Here is a 21643-nt window from a genome sequence, read left to right on the forward strand (position 1 = left end):
AGAACCTCCATAAAACTACATAAATATGTTCCCTGTGAGGACGATTATACAACTTAGAGTGAGTTTCTTAATTTGCAGCACACATGTTTTTATTGAAGTTATTCTAAGCTATTCTATCCTTAAATTCAATTTTAGATTGAAAGGTAAGTTGTACAATTAATTCATTTTTTTAAATCAATACAACATCAAATTGCTTATGTTTTTTTTTTCATGGAAAAACAGTAAACTATTGCTTATTTTGAAAATAAAGGGCTAAGGGCAAATTAGTCTTAGAAAATGCCGGCCTGTATTTTCAAATGTTGATCACCAGAGAAATTAGAGCACAACTTTTTTTTTTCCTTTCCTTTTTAGTCACTCTACACAATTTCTTTCTAGTCTCCTATATAAATATGGTAACTCGTTCATTTTCGGTAGTTTTCCCATTTCATCAGGGCTTGGCATCATTTTATTTCTTATTAGATTAATTCCTTGACCATTATGTCAAGGTATTTGTGGTATTATTTGATATGTTGTAAAAGGAGTGCTTGATTAGTAAATATTAAAGTCACACCCTAAGATTAAGCCCTTTAAAGTTCAAAATTAAAAATATTTTACAATGGTGAAGTTTTACTAATGTCACTGCAGTTTTATTAATACTGATTTATACTTTATAAAAAAAGATCAGAATCAGACTATATGCCATATCTTCTCCTGATCCTTGTGTATTTTTTTCTTGTCTTGTAGATATGTTCTTGGATTGTCATATTTATTAATAAAGTATTGTTTTAAAATGAATTTTGATTAAATTCAAACTCCAAAATCCATTGCACTATATAAAGAGAAACAAATGGAATGGTAAAAGCAAAAGATACTTGGCTCACATACCTAACTGTGGAAACAAGAAGGCAAGTCTTTTGTACTTAATATTGCATAGAAAATTGATAATGAGTTTGGAAAGAAAACAATGTAATCTAGAGTAATACTGTAGCCACACTTAAAAGGATCATGGTTGCACAGGATTGAAAGGTATGTAAGGTTTTATGTGTAGCAGTATTATTTTCCCTTTCATGTGTTTATGCTCCAGGGATTTTAGATACGGACACTACTGAAAACAAACCAGCTGTCTAAGATTTAGATAGCAGCAGTGAAAGATTTCCTATGTTAAAAATGAAATGAAGGACTAGTTTCATGTTGCAAACTATATAAATCACAGCTCATTTTGTGGTTGAAATAAATTTATCCTCCCATTGTCTTAGAATAGAGATGATTGGAAATAGTTTGATAAAACAAAGGTTCATGGGCACATTAGGGTTTGACAAACTTTCACTGGATTTCATTCACTTGCTGGTTTCTTGGCTTCTTAGAGGGCTAGCAAGAAATCCATCCTTGTAGGGTCCAAGGACTGGGAGAGTAGTATGGCCAGACATACCGTCTCTCACCTGGGGACCCCAGAATTATGTGCCATATTTTCCAGAATTGAATTTATTTGCAATTTTCATTGCATAGGAAATTTTGCAAAATGTAATAGTGCTCTGTACTGGGACACAAGCCAAATTATTAAATACTGAAATGTCTTACAAACTGGAAATTCCAAGCTGCGGCTACTTCATCTTTGATAAACAGTAGTGACATATTTTTATGGAAGATTTTCTTGGGGAAAATTACAGGATTTGGTGTCTCAAGATGAAGATTATAATTTTTGTTTCCTAGTAGGACACTCTACAGACAGAAGAAACAATTTTTTTTTGCCTCTATATCATTTGTTTTCAGTGAATGGCCGTACCATTGAGTTCAAAGGACAAAGTTGTACCTTTAGGCATAGTCTTTAGCAGGGACTGGTACAGGGGCAGGTCTGGGGTGGGGGATGGGGGTACAGTGGCACACTATACCTTGCTTTAATGCCTTGTCCACCCAAAGTTTAAAACAAAGTGCCTGGCAGTGACAGCAGCATTTCTATTCCAGCAGTAGTAAGGGAGTCGAGTCACTTAACTTTGTGAATCATACTCTGCTTGATTCCTTCTAAACTCTTCATTCCACAGGTGTTAACAACTCTCTCTCCTTTCTTAATGGTCTTAATGTTCCACTAATTTAACTAAACGTTTTGCAGTTCTGCAGTCTGCTAGCTGTTCCTGGTAATGTAGCTCCTATTTCTTAGCCCTGCAGGCAGTTTTTAACTCTAACTAAAAATATTAACTCAGGTGTGCAACGTTAACTCAGGTGAACATTAACTCATGTGGAAATAACTTCCAGTGAAACGCTGAATTCAAAGATGTTCAAGAAAGCTTGTTTTGTTTTATGGATCTGAAAGAGTTGTACATTTAAATCCCATGACTACAGGACTAAAGAAACAACACCTTTGAGTATTTTTTTGCCTAGTTCATTGTGGTTTAGCAAATTACATATATATTTGCTTCAATCTTGAAACTGAAAAATATAGCCTTAGTTTCTTTTTACCGGGAGAAAAATATGTGCTGTATTATATGCGATGATGTACCACACCATTTGTACCCTCCTTTTCGAAATCCTAGATCCACCCACAGACTGGTATATGCTGCAGGCAACCACAAGTAACTACTCTAAGGCACAATTGCTTCCCCTTGAAAATTGCAACACCTTCACACACCCTTTATTCCTATCTGTTAGAAAAGGAGAGTAGCAGGTATGCACTGGGGAGTCTTCATTCTTCTTCCCCTCCCCATCTATTTCTAAGATCACACAAACAATAGGGAAAATTAACTGAGTAAACCCAATACAGTAAAAGCTGCCTTAACCGGCACCTTACAATCCGGCACGCTCTATTAACTGGCATGCCAGCTTGTAAAAGTGAAACCGGAAGTGCTCACCACGGCACTTCAGGTTTCGCGGAGCCCCCATGGCCCGGGGCATAGCAGGCTGTGCAGGGCCCATCTCCCTGTCCCTTGGGGCCTGCAGGAGGGTCAGCGACACCCCAGACACCTCAAGAGAAGCAGCAGCCCAAACAGGGAAAGACGTCAGTTTGGACCTCTCAATTGACTGGCATATTTTGTTATCTGGCACCCCCGCATTCCCCATGGATGCCGGATAACAAAGCTTCTGCTATATTGTGAAAAATGGGCTAGCTCCTCAGCTTTGCCAATTGGTATGGCCATGCTGCCTTCAGGGCAGCTATGGCAATTAACACCAGCTGATGATCTGACCCAAAGTATTTATGTTGTCTTCCCTAACCAAAACTTGTTACAGTAGTTCAGAAATCATCAGAGAGCTGTGTGCCTTTTGTTTGTTTGTTTTAAGTGCAGTGTACCTACTTTAAGGGAAATACAACAACTGGAGTGTGACAAGGGGCTGTCTCAAGGCTGGTCACAATGTCAGCCTGCCCGTTTGTCTAGGGCAGTCCACCCACCTGACTCATCTGCCACGCCTTTGATGTAATTAATAGATGTTAAGGCAGCAGGCTGCCCATTTACTGCCTGATACCAAAGGCATAATACATGGCTCTGAACCTCGCCTTTACTATGTCCCATGCCTTGCAGGTGGCATCCAATTCCACTATTACTCCCCCAGCCTCTTAACTGGCTCGCACTTGGTCTCTGGCCCAAGTTGGTCTCAGGTGTCCTCAGATGTGCCCAGGCCTCCTGCCTCCTCACTGGGGCTTCAACTCCAGCTCCTTTGGTCAGCCCATGTGCAGTCCTTCAGGCTCCCTAAGGCCCTACTCTACATGGCTGCTGGCCACTACTCTGCTCCCTCACTGGGGCCACTCCTCCACCCCCTCACTGGGGCTGCAGGGCCTTACGTCCCTTAGGCCTCTGATCCCAGTCAATGTGCCTGGACCTCACTCTTGACCTATGGCCCACTCAGGCATCTGTCAACATACCTGGACCCTGCTGCTTCAGGACCCACCCAATAGGCCTGGCCCCCTGTGCTTTTCTGTCAGGGTGTGCTCCCCTAGCCTTATCCCTCCACAGGGTACCTGCAAGGCAGTGGGGGATGAGGGTTTCTGGCATCCCATTCTCACCCTTCACTGAGGAGGCACAGGTGTGGCATTTCCTGGGAAGCTATCCTGTCAGGAGGAGCCCCACCAGACCATCCAAACCCAGCAGGGTGTAGTTTTAGGTCATTCCCCAGGAACAGGAACCTCCTCTACCCCCAGAGTTCTTACAACTCCAGGTGTTCTGAGAGCAGCAGCTGCAACCAGGCAATATTCTCCCTCCAAGTCCTTGCAGCTCTACTGCTCAGGGCCTGCTCTTATTCTCCAGCAGCAAGGCCCTTCTTCCAATCAGGTGGCCTCCTGCTGGCCATGCGACTCTCCTGATGAGCAGTACAGTCACCTGCAGGCTGATCTGCTGTTTGCTCAGGCCCTTAAAGTGGCAGGCACCAAAGGTACCCTGCCACATGGAGAATAAGACAAATAGCATATACAAGGGAAAGTATTATCCAAATGGAATTTTAGTGTTAAATAAGGGTTTACAAGCAATGAGAACAAATTTAACTTCTACATGAGGGAAGGTAGCTGTCAAACAATGGATTGCTTTGCCTAATAAAGTAATTGTTGAATGATTTAAAAACACACTCCCATTCTAATTTTTCCCCAATGATTTGCCTGTCAGTCATTTCCTTTTTAACTCTGTTTGTGCTCCCATACTGATTTATTTCTGTTTAAGCTATTTTCTTCTTTTGTACAACTCTATATACTGTATTCTGGTATTCTTTCTTTAGCTCATTGACTTTTTTGACCGATATGTTCTTTGACTCCTTCCTCCATTCAAATGTTACTGAGATGCTAATCACAGACACTCAAAACAAGTGGTTATTATAATAAATGACTTTCTGAAATTGACTTTATTATCAACCAAGATAATTTTACTTTGTCAAATGGAGCAAAAGGGTCAGATTCTTGCCCACCCCCTTTTCCCTTCTATATGGTATACTAAATTGGCTTCCAGAACTTAAAAAAAAAAAGCATGAAAAAGTTTTAAGAGCTGAACAAAGACTAAAGGAATAGAAAGCTATGCAAGAGATCAGCAGGAAGGAGCCCAGTCTCTGAGGGCATGAGATAACTTCAAACTATTCATCCTTTCTTGGTGCAGGATTTTCAACTTGCTGCTTTTCTTCTCTTTTTCTGTGTCCAGAATACTTTTTCAGCTTATGACTCTGATTCTGGTTTCTCTCTTTTTATTTTTTCATTTTTCAATCTCTTTCCTTTTTAGCCCTAATTGATAATAGAGAAGAACAATACTTTTGAACCAAACTTTAGGGAAACTATCCTGTACATGAGAAATATCTCAGCTCCCTGTGGTTCCCCCTGAGCAAGGTACCGGTGCAGTTATTACATTCTGAAAGTTGGATACCTGTTTCAGTAGGTTGCTGACTTCCAGCAGTGTTCTTTTTCCTTCAGAAAGCATTCCTATCCAGGAATGAACTTAATCCTATGCTTCAATTTAACCATAAATTGACTTTTCCCACTTGAAGTCTAGGAGAAACTGATACCCTTTCAGACATAACTAGGTGATTTAGAAGATCATTGTATTCATTCATGATTCCTAGATGGTCATGGCTCTAAGAATACATACGTGTTAGCTATCATCTTCTGCTTGTACAGTTGTGAGAAGAAATGGTCATCTGTTTTCTCCACCAAAGTACAATGAAATTATACAGGGGTTTAGGTTGTAGCCGTGTTGGTCTAAGGATATAGGCAGACAAGGTTCCTTGGGTGAATTTGATATCTTTTATTAGACCAACCCAAATGGTTGGAGAATAGTTATTAAGCAAGCTTTCGGGTTCAAAAACCCTTCGTCAGGCTAAGGACGCTGCAGCAGTTGCTGCGTGCTCTTCCTGGATGGAATGAAAAGTAAACAAGCCAGGGGCTGGCTGGGCTGGGGAGTCAGTTGCCAGGCAGATTGTAATGTATCCAAAATCCAATGTCTGTGTTTAGTCCCTGATCTCTAGTATCCAGCAGGTTGATGAAATGGAGCTCATAGGCTCGTCTCTGGGAAGTGTTGTGTAAGTTTCCCTTGAGGATCAGGACTGAGAGATTGGAGAGAGAGTGGCCCTCCTGTGAGAAATGTGCCCCCACCGGTAATTGGGTGTTTCTGTCTTTGATGGATTTCCGGTGTGCATTCATTCTAGCGCGCAGTTGTTGTCTGGTCTCTCCTACATATCTTCCATCAGGGCATTTGGTGCATTGGATGAGGTATACTACATTCCTGGAGGTGCAGCTGTAAGATCCTGGGATGTTGATGGCTCTGTTGTGGGGTGTAGTAATAGTGGAGGTGGTGGAGATGTGGGGGCAGGTTTTGCATTTCTTGTCATGGCACGGTCTGGATCCTTTTGGTGTGTTCTGGGGCTGAGGAAGTTTGCTTCTTGTGATGAGGTTGGCGAGGTTTGGTGCTTGTCTGAAGGCTAGGATGGGTGGCTCTGGGAAGATTTTTTTAAGAATAGGGTCTTTTTCTAATATGGGTTGCAATTTTTTGAGGATTTTCCGTACAGGTTCAAGGGATGGGTGATAGGTCATAACCAGCGGTGTGTGATTTGTGGGTGTTTTTCTTCTGTACTGCAGCAGTTCTTCACGTGGTATCCAGGTGGCTCTTTCAAACGTGCGATCTACCTCTCTGGAGGAGTGTCTTTGCTGAGTGAAAGCCTTTTTAAGATTGGTGAGGTGGCGATCCCGGGTGTTCTCTTCAGTACAGATGCGGTGGTATCTGAGGGCTTGGCTGTATATCACAGCTTTTTTGGTGTGTTTCGGGTGATTGCTGGTTTTGTGCAGATATGTGTGTTGGTCTGTGGGTTTCTTGTATACTGTGGTCTGTATTTTACCCTTCTGGATACTGATCATCGTGTCTAAAAAGGGGATGTTGGTGCTGGAGTATTCTAAAGAAAGTCGGATGGAGGGATGGTGACTGTTGAATTTCTGGTGGAACTCAATTAGAGATTCCTGGTTCTCACTCCAAATGATGAAGATGTCATCGATATATCGTAAGTACAGCAAGGGTTTGATGGTGCAGTTCTTGAGGAAGTCTTCTTCCAGGTGGCTCATAAAAAGGTTGGCATACTGTGGGGCCATTTTAGTGCCCATAGCTGTTCCCATCGTCTGGAGGAAGTGTTGATTATTAAAAGTGAAATTGTTGTGTGTGAGGGTGAAGTGTATAAGCTCAGTGATATCTTTGGGTCTGTATTCTGGGTTGTAATCTTGTTCCTGTAGATATGTAAGGCAGGCATGGATGCCATCCTGGTGTGGGATGTTGGTGTATAGGCTGGTAACGTCCATGGTGGCTAGGAGTGTGTTGCTTGCTACGGAAACTTAAAAACATAGACCACCTTCCCAGCAACACACTCCTAGCCACCATGGACGTTACCAGCCTACCTATACACCAACATCCCACACCAGGATGGCATCCATGCCTGCCTTACATATCTACAGGAACAAGATTACAACCCAGAATACAGACCCAAAGATATCACTGAGCTTATACACTTCACCCTCACACACAACAATTTCACTTTTAATAATCAACACTTCCTCCAGACGATGGGAACAGCTATGGGCACTAAAATGGCCCCACAGTATACCAACCTTTTTATGAGCCACCTGGAAGAAGACTTCCTCAAGAACTGTACCATCAAACCCTTGCTGTACTTACGATATATCGATGACATCTTCATCATTTGGAGTGAGAACCAGGAATCTCTAATTGAGTTCCACCAGAAATTCAACAGTCACCATCCCTCCATCCGACTTTCTTTAGAATACTCCAGCACCAACATCCCCTTTTTAGACACAATGATCAGTATCCAGAAGGGTAAAATACAGACCACAGTATACAAGAAACCCACAGACCAACACACATATCTGCACAAAACCAGCAATCACCCGAAACACACCAAAAAAGCTGTGATATACAGCCAAGCCCTCAGATACCACCGCATCTGTACTGAAGAGAACACCCGGGATCGCCACCTCACCAATCTTAAAAAGGCTTTCACTCAGCAAGGACACTCCTCCAGAGAGGTAGATCGCACGTTTGAAAGAGCCACCTGGATACCACGTGAAGAACTGCTGCAGTACAGAAGAAAAACACCCACAAATCACACACCGCTGGTTATGACCTATCACCCATCCCTTGAAACTGTACGGAAAATCCTCAAAAAATTGCAACCCATATTAGAAAAAGACCCTATTCTTAAAAAAATCTTCCCAGAGCCACCCATCCTAGCCTTCAGACAAGCACCGAACCTCGCCAACCTCATCACAAGAAGCAAACTTCCTCAGCCCCAGAACACACCAAAAGGATCCAGACCGTGCCATGACAAGAAATGCAAAACCTGCCCCCACATCTCCACCACCTCCACTATTACTACACCCCACAACAGAGCCATCAACATCCCAGGATCTTACAGCTGCACCTCCAGGAATGTAGTATACCTCATCCAATGCACCAAATGCCCTGATGGAAGATATGTAGGAGAGACCAGACAACAACTGCGCACCAGAATGAACGCACACCGGAAATCCATCAAAGACAGAAACACCCAATTACCGGTGGGGGCACATTTCTCACAGGAGGGCCACTCTCTCTCCAATCTCTCAGTCCTGATCCTCAAGGGAAATTTACACAACACATCCCAGAGACGAGCCTATGAGCTCCATTTCATCAACCTGCTGGATACTAGAGATCAGGGACTAAACACAGACATTGGATTTTGGATACATTACAATCTGCCTGGCAACTGACTCCCCAGCCCAGCCAGCCCCTGGCTTGTTTACTTTTCATTCCATCTAGGAAGAGCACGCAGCAACTGCTGCAGCGTCCTTAGCCTGACGAAGGGTTTTTGAACCCGAAAGCTTGCTTAATAACTATTCTCCAACCATTTGGGTTGGTCTAATAAAAGATATCAAATTCACCCAAGGAACCTTGTCTGCTCATGAAATTATACAGTGATTTATTGTATAGTGTGCACTAGTGGAAAGGCCATGTTATGTGGAAGAGGTTATAGAATCAGAGTAATAGATTCTAATTATGAATCAAATTATACTTTTTTCTATGCTAAAACTATTGCCTGCTCCTGTTATTGGTAATCTCCTTTTTCCCTTCTCTGGTACCATGTTTAAAATATTTGCTGATATAAGAGAAAATATTTACAGCTACTTAAACGCAATACCAATCAACCTAGTTGATTGAAGCCTAGTCATTTTAAATAATAAGTCAAAAGTTATTTTCTGTACTATACCAGGCCTTGAGTCTGCCACCAGCTACATGCCTTCACAATGTACTTCCTAATTTATTTATTTTTTTCACTTGACTGGTGATGAAAAAAACCCTTTTCAAACAATTGCAGATGACTGTCTGACTGGGCAAAGCACACAGTAACACTGAATATACGTAGTGCCAGTAAAATACCAAGAGCAAACCAGCTTCCAGATTAAAGATCTATACTTTTGTTTTCTAATGCCTTTCAGTGACATCAATATTTAGTGTGACTTGCACTTAAGAGTTTTCCTGAGCTAGCTATATCAGTGATGAAAAAAGAAATTCATGGGTCAATGCCTGTAAGCATCCTGGCATAGATATAGTTGTACTGGCAAGAAATTTCTTTTTTGGTGATAAAATGTACTTCCCCAAGGAAACCGTTCCCCCACTAGCCAGCTTTGCTAGCATCACTCTAGCAGCACAACTATGCCACCAAATATGTTATAGTCTAGCCAAGCCCTCAAGTATAGGCAAAAATAGACAATCCTCACAATCCTTCAAAGCATCCCATGGCCCTGACTTTCCAATTACAACTGTGCATATCCACTAGTTTATTATCATCTTTTTTGTAATGTCAATTGTGATGCACAATAATTAAAAGAACTGGGAAACAAAAACAAACAAAAAAATCAATAGTACCAAGCAAAAACTTTTACACACACACACACACACACACACACACACACACACACACACACACACACACACACACTTCCACTTGGTTTTGGAAATAAATTTTGTGTAGAATTTTCAAAAGCACTTAGCTGACATACAAGCCAGAGCACTGTTTTAAATAAGACTTCACCCAGATGCTCAAAAGCACTCCACATCTGCCATTCAACCCCACAGGTGTCCTAGTTACTCTTAAAGGAACATGAGCAAAAACACCTAACTTGAAAGGATTGTGCAACTAATTAGTTTGGAACTAAGTCACACTACTGAAACTTTGTGTCCTAAAGCAGGTTTCTCAACATATATGCCTCAGCTCACCCTATCTATAGTATAGTAGGCATATTCAGAGGATGCTTACTGAAGTTAGACTCATAATCAGTACAGCCCAGTTTTTGGGGGGCTGGTCTCTTTGTTTGATAAATTAGTGTCTTATTATGTGCAATAACCAATTTTTAAGAGGGAGACCAGTTTTAACAACCTTTGAGGATCTAGTACAGGGGTGGGCAATTATTTCAGGTGGAGGGCCGCTTACCAAGTTTTACCCTGCCCCTGGTCGCCATCTTGTGACTGGAAGTCCTTCCCCCTAACTCCTGACCTTTGCCACCAGAAGTCCCTCCCCTTGTCCCCCAGAAGTACTCCTTTCAGTAAGCAACTTTGCTATCTCGGAACCAGAAAAATACCAAAGTATGTTCTAAAAAGCAAACATTGACAACATTCATTAACTTGATTTCCAAAAAATATTTTTGTCCTGATATACGTGGGTTTGTATAATGCACACAGAGGTGATTGCACAATAGCTTAAAATGAAGTCTTATTCTTGTATATTGTAAGAGGGTGATGGGTGTGGGGGAGGATGGCTGGGGTATGTGAAGGGGGTCTGCATGTGTATAGTACAACACCCTATGGGGTATGTGAAAGGGGTGTGGATGCATGTATATGGTGGGGAGTGCATTTAAGACTCACCCAACACACATACACCCTGTACTGGTGTGTGCTTTGTGCTTCCATGGTCCAGCAATGCAGCCGGGAGCCATGTCGTGCTGGAGCACTGTGCAGGCAGGGAAGTAAGGAAATGGCTGGGGGTGGGATGGGGTGGGATGGCTGCATCCTGCTGCCAGCTCCCCTTGGGTCTTACTGCCCCTGGCTCCTATCATCTTTGGCAGGCAGCCAGAAGCAAAACATTTAGAAAATTAATATTTATTTAGGGGCCTCACAGGCTGGATAGAATGCAGACAGATACAGCCTGAGGGCTGTATTTTGCTCGCCCATGATCTGGTACCTAGACATTTCAAGCAGACTCTGAAAGGTATTTTAAATCCCATTTTTTCCCCAATGAGCCCACTTAACTTTGAGGAGCTAAACCTTATGTATTTTAGGAAATCTGTGCATTGAACCTAAATTTTTTGTTTCCATTGCTGCCTTACAAGTTTCTGTCATGTCTTTAGGTGAGGTGCCTTGGCTTTCCTGTTCTGATAGAACAATAAATAGAGTGTAGTACTAACAAGTTTTACGGTGTGCAGTAATTTATCTGAACCTATGTATAGCATTAGTTTCTATCTTTTAAAAATTTTATTACATGTATTAGTCAGCCTGTATAGTCATGTTGAGCTTGACCTTGATCCTGCTGAAGCCAACTTTAAAACTTGTCTTTATTCTAACAGGAGTGTAACAGGTCGCCCTCCCCAACACCATCTTCTGGGTCATCCGCGCCTTATGTGGGGCGCCCTTGGAGTCCTCTTGGACCTTTGCTGTCCCGCTCTAATCTCTCCTGCCACGGCTTGATGGAATTAGTATGTAAGCAGGAGACTGCCGATTATATTGGGTATGTTGGGGTCTCTCCTATGATGGTCTGACCCCCTTTTTCTCTAGCTAGGCCTCTCCATCCAAACCCACCAAACAGGGTTAGAGTCTAAGGCTCTAGCTCTTCCTTCCAGTGCCTGGAGGCTCTTGGCCCCCTTTTCTGCTCCCTTCTGAGGCATGGCACCCCCCGGCCCAAAGAACTCGGGGACCAGCAGCAGGAAGGAGAGGAGGCAGCACACGTGTGTCCCGCACGCACGCGTGCCCTTCTTACCAACCAACTGACCGGAGGCAGCGGCGGCAGCAGCAACAACAGAGGAATCAGCAGCGGGGGCAGCAGCAGCTGATCCCCAGAAGGTAAGTGGGGCGGAGGGACCCGGCGCAGCTGAGCCGGATCCGGAGGGGAAGCCCCCCGGGTCCCATATAGCTGAGCCGGTAGGGAGCCGCGCTCCCGAGCCGCGCAGCGCGAACAGAGCGCGCAAACAGGGAGGGCTAGGAAGGGGACTGTCCCCCCAGGCCAGGGGGCACCCCCGGGGCTAACCCTTGGGGGAGCAGGCTCCTGTGGCAGCGGATCCCCCCAGCGGGGGAGCGTAGAGGCAGAACTGCCGGCAGGCACTTCCGGGTAGACCGGGGCGTCTGATTGGCCGTTGGAGCGGGGCGGGTAATTCAAACCGCGGGCTTTAAAGCCACGGAGTGACGTAGTTCCCAGCACTCGGGAACCAGCAGCGGGAAGGAGAGGAGGCAGCACACGTGTGTCCCGCACGCACGTGTGCCCTTCTTACCAACCGACTGACCGGAGGCGGCGGCGGCAGCAGCAACAACAGAGGAATCAGCAGCGGGGGCAGCAGCAGCTGATCCCCCGAAGGTAAGTGGGGCGGAGGGACCCGGCGCAGCTGAGCCGGATCCGGAGGGGAAGCCCCCCGGGTCCCATATAGCTGAGCCGGTAGGGAGCCGCGCTCCTGAGCCGCGCAGCGCAAACAGAGCGCGCAAACAGGCGCGCTCTGTAAGAGCACGCCGGCGTTTGCGCGGGCGTTCACGCCGGAGGGCGGGCCAGGAGGGCCAGGAGTGGGACTCCTGTAGGGGTAGGGCGTAGACACCGCGCAGGTCTACAAACAGCAGCTTGTAGAATGGTGTCTACGAGGAGTACTGCTAGGGCCTCTGCCCAGGGGGACAAGGCTGCCCGGGGCAGGTCTGAGGCCTCCACCCAGACTGAGCCCATGGGGGAGCCGGTGTCCCCCTACCTCCTGGCCTGTGGGGTATCCCCAGCAGGGCCGGGGGGGGCAGAGATTGGGGGCTCCCACGCCTGTCCGGCAGGTGCCCGTCTTAGGGCCCTGGAGGCGCAGGTGAGGGAGCTCCGGGAGGAGGTTAGCAGGCTGAGGGGGATCAGGGAGGCGGAGGATGAAATTGACAGTTATTTCCTTTCCCTGCAGGCCCAGGCACCAAAGGAAGAAGCACCCCAGGGAATACCCTCCACAGCAGAGTGGCAGACGGTCACAGCCAGGACCGGAGCGGCACGCAGAGAACCGGTACCAGCTTCTCCAGTCCGACTGGTGAACAGGTACGAGGCCCTGGCGACCCTGCAGGAGATGGAAGGGGAGGAGGACACCCTTGGGCAAGAAGAAACACCACGTTCTTCACACCCCAAACAGATCAAGAGATCCACGATGACCCAGAGGAAGAGGCGACGTGTGCTCGTCATAGGAGACTCCATCCTGAGAGGTACGGAAGGACCCATCTGTTGCCAGGACCCCTCGGCACGAGAGGTATGCTGCCTCCCTGGAGCAAAGATTCGGGATGTGACGGAGGTAATCCAGGCCAGGATCAAGCCCACCGATTATTACCCCATGGTCCTAGTCCATGTGGGTACTAATGATGCGGCCAGGAGAACCCCCGATCACTTGATGGCGGACTACTGTGCTCTGGGCGGCGTGCTGAAGGAGTTCGGTGCCCAGGTGGTTTTCTCTTCCATCCTACCAGTGACCGGACGAGGAAGACAGCAGGAGAACTGCATCAGAGAGACCAACTGGCGGCTTCGGCAGTGGTGTCTCGAGGCAGGCTTCGGCTTCCTGGACTATGACCCGCACATCACGACGAGGGACATGCTCAGCTGGGATGGGCTTCACCTGTCCCCCAAAGGTAAGCGTGTGTTTTCTTCTAGGTTGGCGGATCTCCTCCGGCGGGCTTTAAACTAGGCTCGTCGGGGGGAGGGGAGTACGAGGGCAGGGGAAGCTGTGGACCACCAAACCATGTGGCACCCACAAGGACAGCCCAGCCTGAAGAAGGAGAACATTGGGAACCTGAAAGCCATGGGGAGGCCAGCACAACAGAACAGGTAAGGAACAAGAAGGTAAGAAACAATGGGCCCCATGGGACTGGGAGCAGGGGGGCAGCAAAGGCGCCAGTCGCAGGGCTCAAGTGCCTATATACTAATGCTATGAGCATGGGGAACAAGCAGGATGAACTAGCGCTCCTGCTTGCACTAAACACCTATGACTTAGTGGGGCTAACAGAGACCTGGTGGGATTCATCCCATGACTGGGCGGTACATATTGAGGGCTATAGATTGTACAGAAAGGACAGGTCGGGGAAGAAAGGGGGGGGGGTTGCACTTTATGTCAGTGAGCAATATACATCAACCCTCATCAAGACAGAATCCGAGGCTGAGGAAGTAGAAGGATTGTGGGTTAGGCTACATGGGGGGCAAGGAGAAAGGGATTTGGTGGTAGGGGTCTGTTACAGACCCCCACACCAAGGGGAAGAAATAGATGCGGGGCTCCTGAGGCAAATCTCGGAGACCATAAAAGCTAAAGAGGCGGTAGTCATGGGGGACCTAAACTACCCGGACATCTGCTGGGAGACGCAGACAGCAAGGTCCCATCGCTCACGCAGGTTTCTAACTTGTGTACAGGACCTCCACCTGACACAGGAGGTGTATGGTCCCACTAGGGGGAATGCCATACTGGATCTGGTATTGGCAACAGGAGATGACATGATAGGGGACCTCCAAATCGGTAGCTATCTGGGAGACAGTGATCACCTTATGATAGAATTCAACATAAGACGGCGAGTGGGTAAGGTAACTAGTAGGGTGAAAGTGCTAGACTTTAGGAAAGCTGATCTCACTGCACTCAGGCGATTAGTCAAGGAAGCACTGCAGAGTAGGAGTTTTGATGGGATGGGTGCCCAAGAAGGGTGGCTGTGCCTAAAGGAAACGATCCTTTGGGCACAAAGCAAGACGATCCCCGAGCGAGGCAAAAGAGGGAAAGGGGCCAGGAGGCTTCCATGGCTGACCAGAGAAATCCAGGGCAGCCTAAGGGCCAAAAGGGGAGCACATAAAAAGTGGAAAAAGGGTGAGATCACTAAAGATGAATATACCTCCTCTGCTCGTGCTTGTAGGGAGGCAGTTAGGCGGGCCAAAGCTACCATGGAGCTGAGGATGGCAACCCAAGTAAAGGACAACAAGAAATTGTTTTTTAGATACATAGGGAGTAAAAGGAAGGCCCAGGGAGGAATAGGACCCCTGCTAAATGGACAGAAGCAATTGGTGACAGATAGAGGGGACAAGGCTGAACTCCTCAATGAGTTCTTTGCCTCAGTGTTCCTAAGCGAGGGGCACGACAAGTCTCTCACTGGGGTTGTAGAGAGGCAGCAGCAAGGCGCCAGACTTCCATGCGTAGATCCTGAGGTGGTGCAGAGTCATTTGGAAGAACTGGATGCCTTTAAGTCGGCAGGCCCGGATGGGCTCCATCCCAGGGTGCTGAAGGCACTGGCCGACGTCATTGCAGAGCCACTGGTGGGAATATTCGAATGCTCGTGGCGCACAGGCCAAGTCCCGGAGGACTGGAAAAGGGCTAACGTGGTCCCCATTTTCAAAAAGGGGAGGAAGGAGGACCCGGGCAACTATAGGCCGGTCAGTCTCACCTCCATCCTTGGTAAAGTATTTGAAAAAATTATCAAGGCTCACATTTGTGAGAGCCCGGCAGGACAAATTATGCTGAGGGGAAACCAGCATGGGTTTGTGGTGGGCAGATCATGCCTGACCAACCTAGTCTCTTTCTATGACCAGGTTACGAAACGCCTGGACACAGGAGGAGGGGTGGATGTTATATACCTGGACTTCAGGAAGGCCTTCGATACGGTATCCCACCCCATACTGGTGAACAAATTAAGAGGCTGTGATGTGGATGACTGCACAGTTCGGTGGGTGGCGAATTGGCTAGAGGGTCGCACCCAAAGAGTCGTGGTAGATGGGTCGGTCTCGACCTGGAAGGGTGTGGGCAGTGGGGTCCCGCAGGGTTCGGTCCTTGGACCGATACTCTTTAATGTCTTCATCAGCGACTTGGACGTGGGAGTGAAATGTACTCTGTCCAAGTTTGCAGATGACACAAAGCTATGGGGAGAAGTGGACATGCCGGAGGGCAGGGAACAGCTGCAGGCAGACCTGGATAGGCTGGACAAGTGGGCAGAAAACAACAGGATGCAGTTCAACAAGGAGAAATGCAAAGTGCTGCACCTAGGGAGGAAAAATGTCCAGCACACCTACAGCCTAGGGAATGACCTGCTGGGTGGCACGGAGGTGGAAAGGGATCTTGGAGTCCTAGTGGACTCCAAGATGAACATGAGCCGGCAGTGTGACGAAGCCATCAGAAAAGCCAATGGCACTTTATCGTGCATCAGCAGATGCATGACAAATAGGTCCAGGGAGGTGATACTTCCCCTCTATAGGGCGTTGGTCAGACCGCAGTTGGAGTACTGCGTGCAATTCTGGGCGCCACACTTCAAGAAGGATGCAGATAACCTGGAGAGGGTCCAGAGAAGGGCAACTCGTATGGTCAAGGGCCTGCAGACCAAGCCCTACGAGGAGAGACTAGAGAAACTGGACCTTTTCAGCCTCCGCAAGAGAAGGTTGAGAGGCGACCTTGTGGCTGCCTATAAGTTCATCACGGGGGCACAGAAGGGAATTGGTGAGGATTTATTCACCAAGGCGCCCCCGGGGGTTACAAGAAACAATGGCCACAAGCTAGCAGAGAGCAGATTTAGACTGGACATTAGGAAGAACTTCTTCACAGTTCGAGTGGCCAAGGTCTGGAACGGGCTCCCAAGGGAGGTGGTGCTCTCTCCTACCCTGGGGGTCTTCAAGAGGAGGTTAGACGAGTATCTAGCTGGGGTCATTTAGACCCAGCACTCTTTCCTGCTTATGCAGGGGGTCGGACTTGATGATCTATTGAGGTCCCTTCCGACCCTAACATCTATGAATCTATGAATCTATGAAAGGCACGTGCGCCGGCCCCCCAGCCAAGGGGGTCACAAGTTCAAAACCCAGGTGCGACCCCACCTGTCCAAACAACAGAAAAACATACACTTGCACCCCCCAGGTGTTCCAGGCTTCCCCGGCCTTTTCAAGATCATCCCAAAATGGTGCCCTTAATGGCACCTGGACTCTCCGCAGCCCTGTCGCTCTCTGTGCCTCACTGGTGCTGGGCTGTGCCCCCAAAAACTGTGCCCTTCCTGGCACCAAGTTCTGTGCCCTCAAAAGCTGCGCCCTTCCTGGCACTGGGGTCTGTGCCCCCAAAAAGCTGCGCCCTTACTGGCATTGGGGATCCCACTCTGGAGTGGGTCCCCAAAATGAGGCCTCCTCCAACAACTAATAGCCTCACCCAAACCACCGGTCTTATTCCATCACTAAGAGAAAACAAATAAATAGTCCTTTCCATGGGCAATATCTGCCACCCCAAAAGTGGGAATAAGGAAAGCAGTATGTCAGCTTACAGTTGCAGGTTTGTGTTTCAGCTCCCCACCATCAGCTCCAGTCCTTGCTGCAGTGTGGCTGTCATCTCTCCAGGGCTTCTATAGTTCCCCTCTTCCTGGCTTTGGACTTCCCAACAAGCTTCTCCCTGGAGCTCTGAGATGCATTCCTTCCCCCTTGGCTGCTGGCCCTTACTGCCATTCAACCCAGGGTTTGATAGTCCTGCCTCTTCCGGTCAGCTGACTATCCGTCCCAGTTCAGCAGTTAACCCCTTCCTCCCCAGCCCTCTGTGGCCAGAAGGTTCTGGCCTTGTAGGGGTGCACCTTCTTCCTTGTGACAGGGTTAGGGTTCCCTGTCACAAGGAGCAAGAACCCTTCATGGCAGATTTTTTTTTTTTTTTTTTAGCAAGCCTATGTGGAAGATGTCTTTCCAGAGCCCAAAACAAACTAGTATTTTGTGTTTTATGGTATTACAGTAAATTTCCTGAATATTAGGATAAGCATTGTGGATACTTTTCTAAATATTTAATGCATTTCTGTTACCATATTTCTTCATTTCTGATATGTCAGCATGATGTCATTAAAGAAAAACTTATATAATTCCTACAAAAATAAATTGTTCAGTTTTATTTGCGACTTTGACAGGCTTTCCATAAAAATATAATAAGCATTCATGGCTATTTTATATGCTGTATTGTAGCAAATGATGGTATCTCCTTCCACTATGAATCATAATCACAAGGCACTGCAAGCTCTTTAACATGAAAGCACAAAATAAGCGGGTATACTGCTAAGCATGAAAAGATGCATAAATGTTCTGGATGATGAGAGCTGATCATAAGGGCTGGAAAAACCTGCAGGGCAAAAGAATCAAGAGTGTCATGGAGAGAATAACTTATAGAAAAAGCGTATAGCATTAAAGTGGTACATCTATAGATTTTTCAGCCATTCAAATCAGTTTTGTAACTGGGATGAGATTCTGTAAGCCTTACAGACCCATTGAAAAGATAATATTTCTTCAAATTTAAACTCCTCTTTAGACTCATTTGTCATTTCTAAAAAACACTTTAAATTTTCAATAGGGATTTTGTACAGAAGCAGGCCTGAGGCCTGTACTTTGCATGCACCAGATACTGTGTGAATGGAGTTGCTAAATAACCTGAAGCCTAGTATAGCATTGGAAAGTGGTTACCCATGGAAACCATAAAGGTGCTAGGCAGCGAAAAATCTAAGCTGAGGAAAGATTCCTTCATAAGTAGAACAGGAAAGTCTGGGTATAATATAAAGAAATAACTGAAAAGTCACTAGGGAGCTGCCAGTCAATTTAAAGAGAAAGCTGCCCACTGGTAGGGGGAGAAACTTGATGTTGTATGTGGACATCTAGAAGAATAAAAAAAAAGCAGAGTAGGGGGGATGGACAAAGAGATAGATTCAAAAAGTATGTAGGGACCTTCTGATTTCATGGATTTCAATGAAACCAATGGAGGTTTCAGACTCTGAATCTAACCCCCAAAAATGAATTTACTTCTTCTGTGAGCTGGTGGCTTCTGCAGCTAGACTTACACTGGTAGCATGCATAGGGCAGCAAGATTTCATTTAGAAGCTTTGGGAATCATGGCTGGGTTACAAAAACCTTGAGATAGTGAATGGGACAAATGAAGTTATCTGGACTGGACCAGGTTTAAATTTTATATATACCAATATAAATACACACTAACTGCTTTGCACTTAAATTTCCTAGCATTAAGTTTGATTGACACCAGGCAACTATTGGAGGAAGCGCTGCCTGGAAGAGACCAACTATGATTTTATTCGTTTCATATATGACAATACAGAGCTATGACCACTCAGGAAAGTTGTTAAAGAGCCTCAAAGGAAAATTAAACAGAGCCTAGTATCTAAAGAGCAACAGAAAAAGTTGACTCCTTATAAAAATGTCAGTTTGCACTGTTTTGACATCCGCATACTTTGCTTTGCCTGATGACCCCAGCTGAGACATCAGGTCGTACATGTTAAGGAATGACTCCACAAGTAAGTGTGACAGAAGCAAAGATAATGCATTTGCTACTGATCTTGTTTGAAAGTGCCATAACAACCTGACGGCATATTGCTCAGCTGATGATTTTGTGAGTAAATACAACACAACCTCCTCTGATAGCACAGTTAGACACTGAATCCCTGTAACAAAGAGGAAGTAATGACTATTATTTTCTTGGTCTGTGAGTTCCGTTTGGGCACAAGAGAATTTAAAGAGAATTGTAGGATCACAGGGGGCCTTCTGTAGTCTTCATGAGGAGAACTCCCTGTATTGACTTCCACAATGGCAGCCTCCTATGCCACTATTAGCTGAACTACTAAGCAGCAATTTTACATCATGACACCACAACAATCTATGTTACTTCAGCTTCACAGATTTTTTTGCATGTTTGTTTTTCCTATGCAATCTTATCTCTCCAGCATATTGTCAAAGACTAGTACATTGTAGCCAACTGTGTGAGTTTCAAGAGCATCATGATTTGGGGAAAACAAGGAAAATCATGAAAAAGAAAAAGAAACTCAGACGTTTCTCTTTCTGCTTTGGAGTCACAAAGGAAGTGGGATTAGAAGAGCATGTACCTGTCTCCAATGCCACTGTGGGCTATCAAATCTGGTATACTGCTATCCAGGAAAATAACCACAGAAAAATGTGTTTTTTAAAGTGGACTGGCTGGGACTTTATGTACTGACATGAGTATATGAATAATTTAATTCGTTCTCCATGCTTGTAGTGGTCATATAATGGATGCCTATTTCATGCAGTAAGTTTCAGAATACTTTCACAGATTTCATTTGTGGAACAAAAGTCAGTAGCAAATGTAGATGGTTAGAGTAACTAGATTTAAAAAGGAAAGAAGTCTAAGCATGTGCTTAGCTTTATGCATATGTGTTGTTTTCCTTGATTTCAATATTTAGAAGATTTTAACATTAAAACCCCTTGTAACAGGTAGCCCTCCCCAATGCCATCTTCCCTGTTATCCGCGCCTTACATGAGGCACCCTTGGAGTCCTCTTTAAGGTTCTTGTGTCCCTCTCTCTACTCGCCTGCCACATCTTGATGGAAATTATTATACTGATGTTCTTGTAAGTGGGAAACTGCCTATTGTATTTTGTATGTTGGGGTCTTCCACCTCCATGGGCCTTGACCCCTGTCTTTCTTTAGCTAGGCCTCCCTGTCTAAACCCACTGTTAGCATGTCCGCGTGGGATACCACCTGTTCCCCTGGTTCTCTCCTGCCATGACTTCGATCTTATTAAAGAAATGGGGAGGGAAGAGATGTTGCAATGATCAGTACCCGTGGAAGGGCCACGCTAGGTCTATTTCATAATCTAGGTGCTTTTTTATTTTTTCTTTTACAGAGAACTGGATGGGAGGCAGCAGCTTGTCCAGGTTGTTCCTGGGATCACCCCAGTGCTCCGAAGAGGATCCCTAGCACCTTAATTAGTACGGTAAGTGTCAAAAGGCATCTCACCAGCTTGTGGCTGTGTCCTCAATCAGTCCCCATAGGGTCCTGTCTGAGTCCTCTGCCCTGTGTAGGGTGTCCCCAGGCTCCCTCTTCTTATCCAGGTTACTTGTCATAACCCCCAGCACTCACAGTCCTTGACTGCTCCCAATAACAAAGAGAAAGCAAAGAGAAAAAAGGATTTTCTTTCTTTTCTCATGTCTCGGCTCCCCACTGCTAATTACCTCATTAGCGTCTTGTTACGGGTGCCACCCAGTCTCTTTTGCTGTGCACTGTGCTGGCATGCGGATCTGGGAGTTCACCCACTGTCAGATCCATAGATCTCGGCCACAGCTTCCCTCTCCCCTTGAGTCCTGGGTGCTGGGCCAGGTCTCTTCAGGGGTCTGGGCTGGTGCCCCCCACCTTTGGCTTCCAAGTTGCCTCGCCACGTCCCTGCGCGAAGCCGTGGCTTCTCCCCGTGCAGCGGCTGCATTCTCCCCTGACTCACCACTGCTGCCATGTGCTCCTGATAGGTAGTGAGGGTGGGCTGCTGGTCCTGGGCTCCGGAGTCCCTCGGCTCACGTTGGCCTTGCGTCGTGGATTCCTCCTTTGGATCCTTCCTTGCGAGAGTCCCCAGCAGTTCCTCTTTTCTCTGGTGGTGCCCGAAGGCAGCTTTCGCGGGCATCGTCCTCCTCACATCCTCGGGCGCCGAACCTCATTGGCTCTCTGCGGGCGTGGGGCGTCTCCTCGCC

The 21643-nt window shown here is 46.4% G+C and overlaps 1 long non-coding RNA gene across 1 annotated transcript in view; it reads right to left on the reverse strand.

Annotated features, from left to right (window-relative positions):
- Positions 1-17543, reverse strand: part of LOC109281499 (uncharacterized) — a 296076-nt gene extending 278533 nt beyond the window's left edge. Inside the window, exon 1 of the long non-coding RNA XR_009461633.1 lies at positions 17439-17543. This is a non-coding gene — a long non-coding RNA (uncharacterized LOC109281499). The remainder of the gene's footprint in view (positions 1-17438) is intronic.
- Between the last annotated feature and the right edge of the window lie 4100 nt (positions 17544-21643).

Source organism: Alligator mississippiensis, chromosome 4, assembly GCF_030867095.1.
Source record: "Alligator mississippiensis isolate rAllMis1 chromosome 4, rAllMis1, whole genome shotgun sequence".
Lineage (NCBI taxonomy): Eukaryota > Metazoa > Chordata > Crocodylia > Alligatoridae > Alligator > Alligator mississippiensis.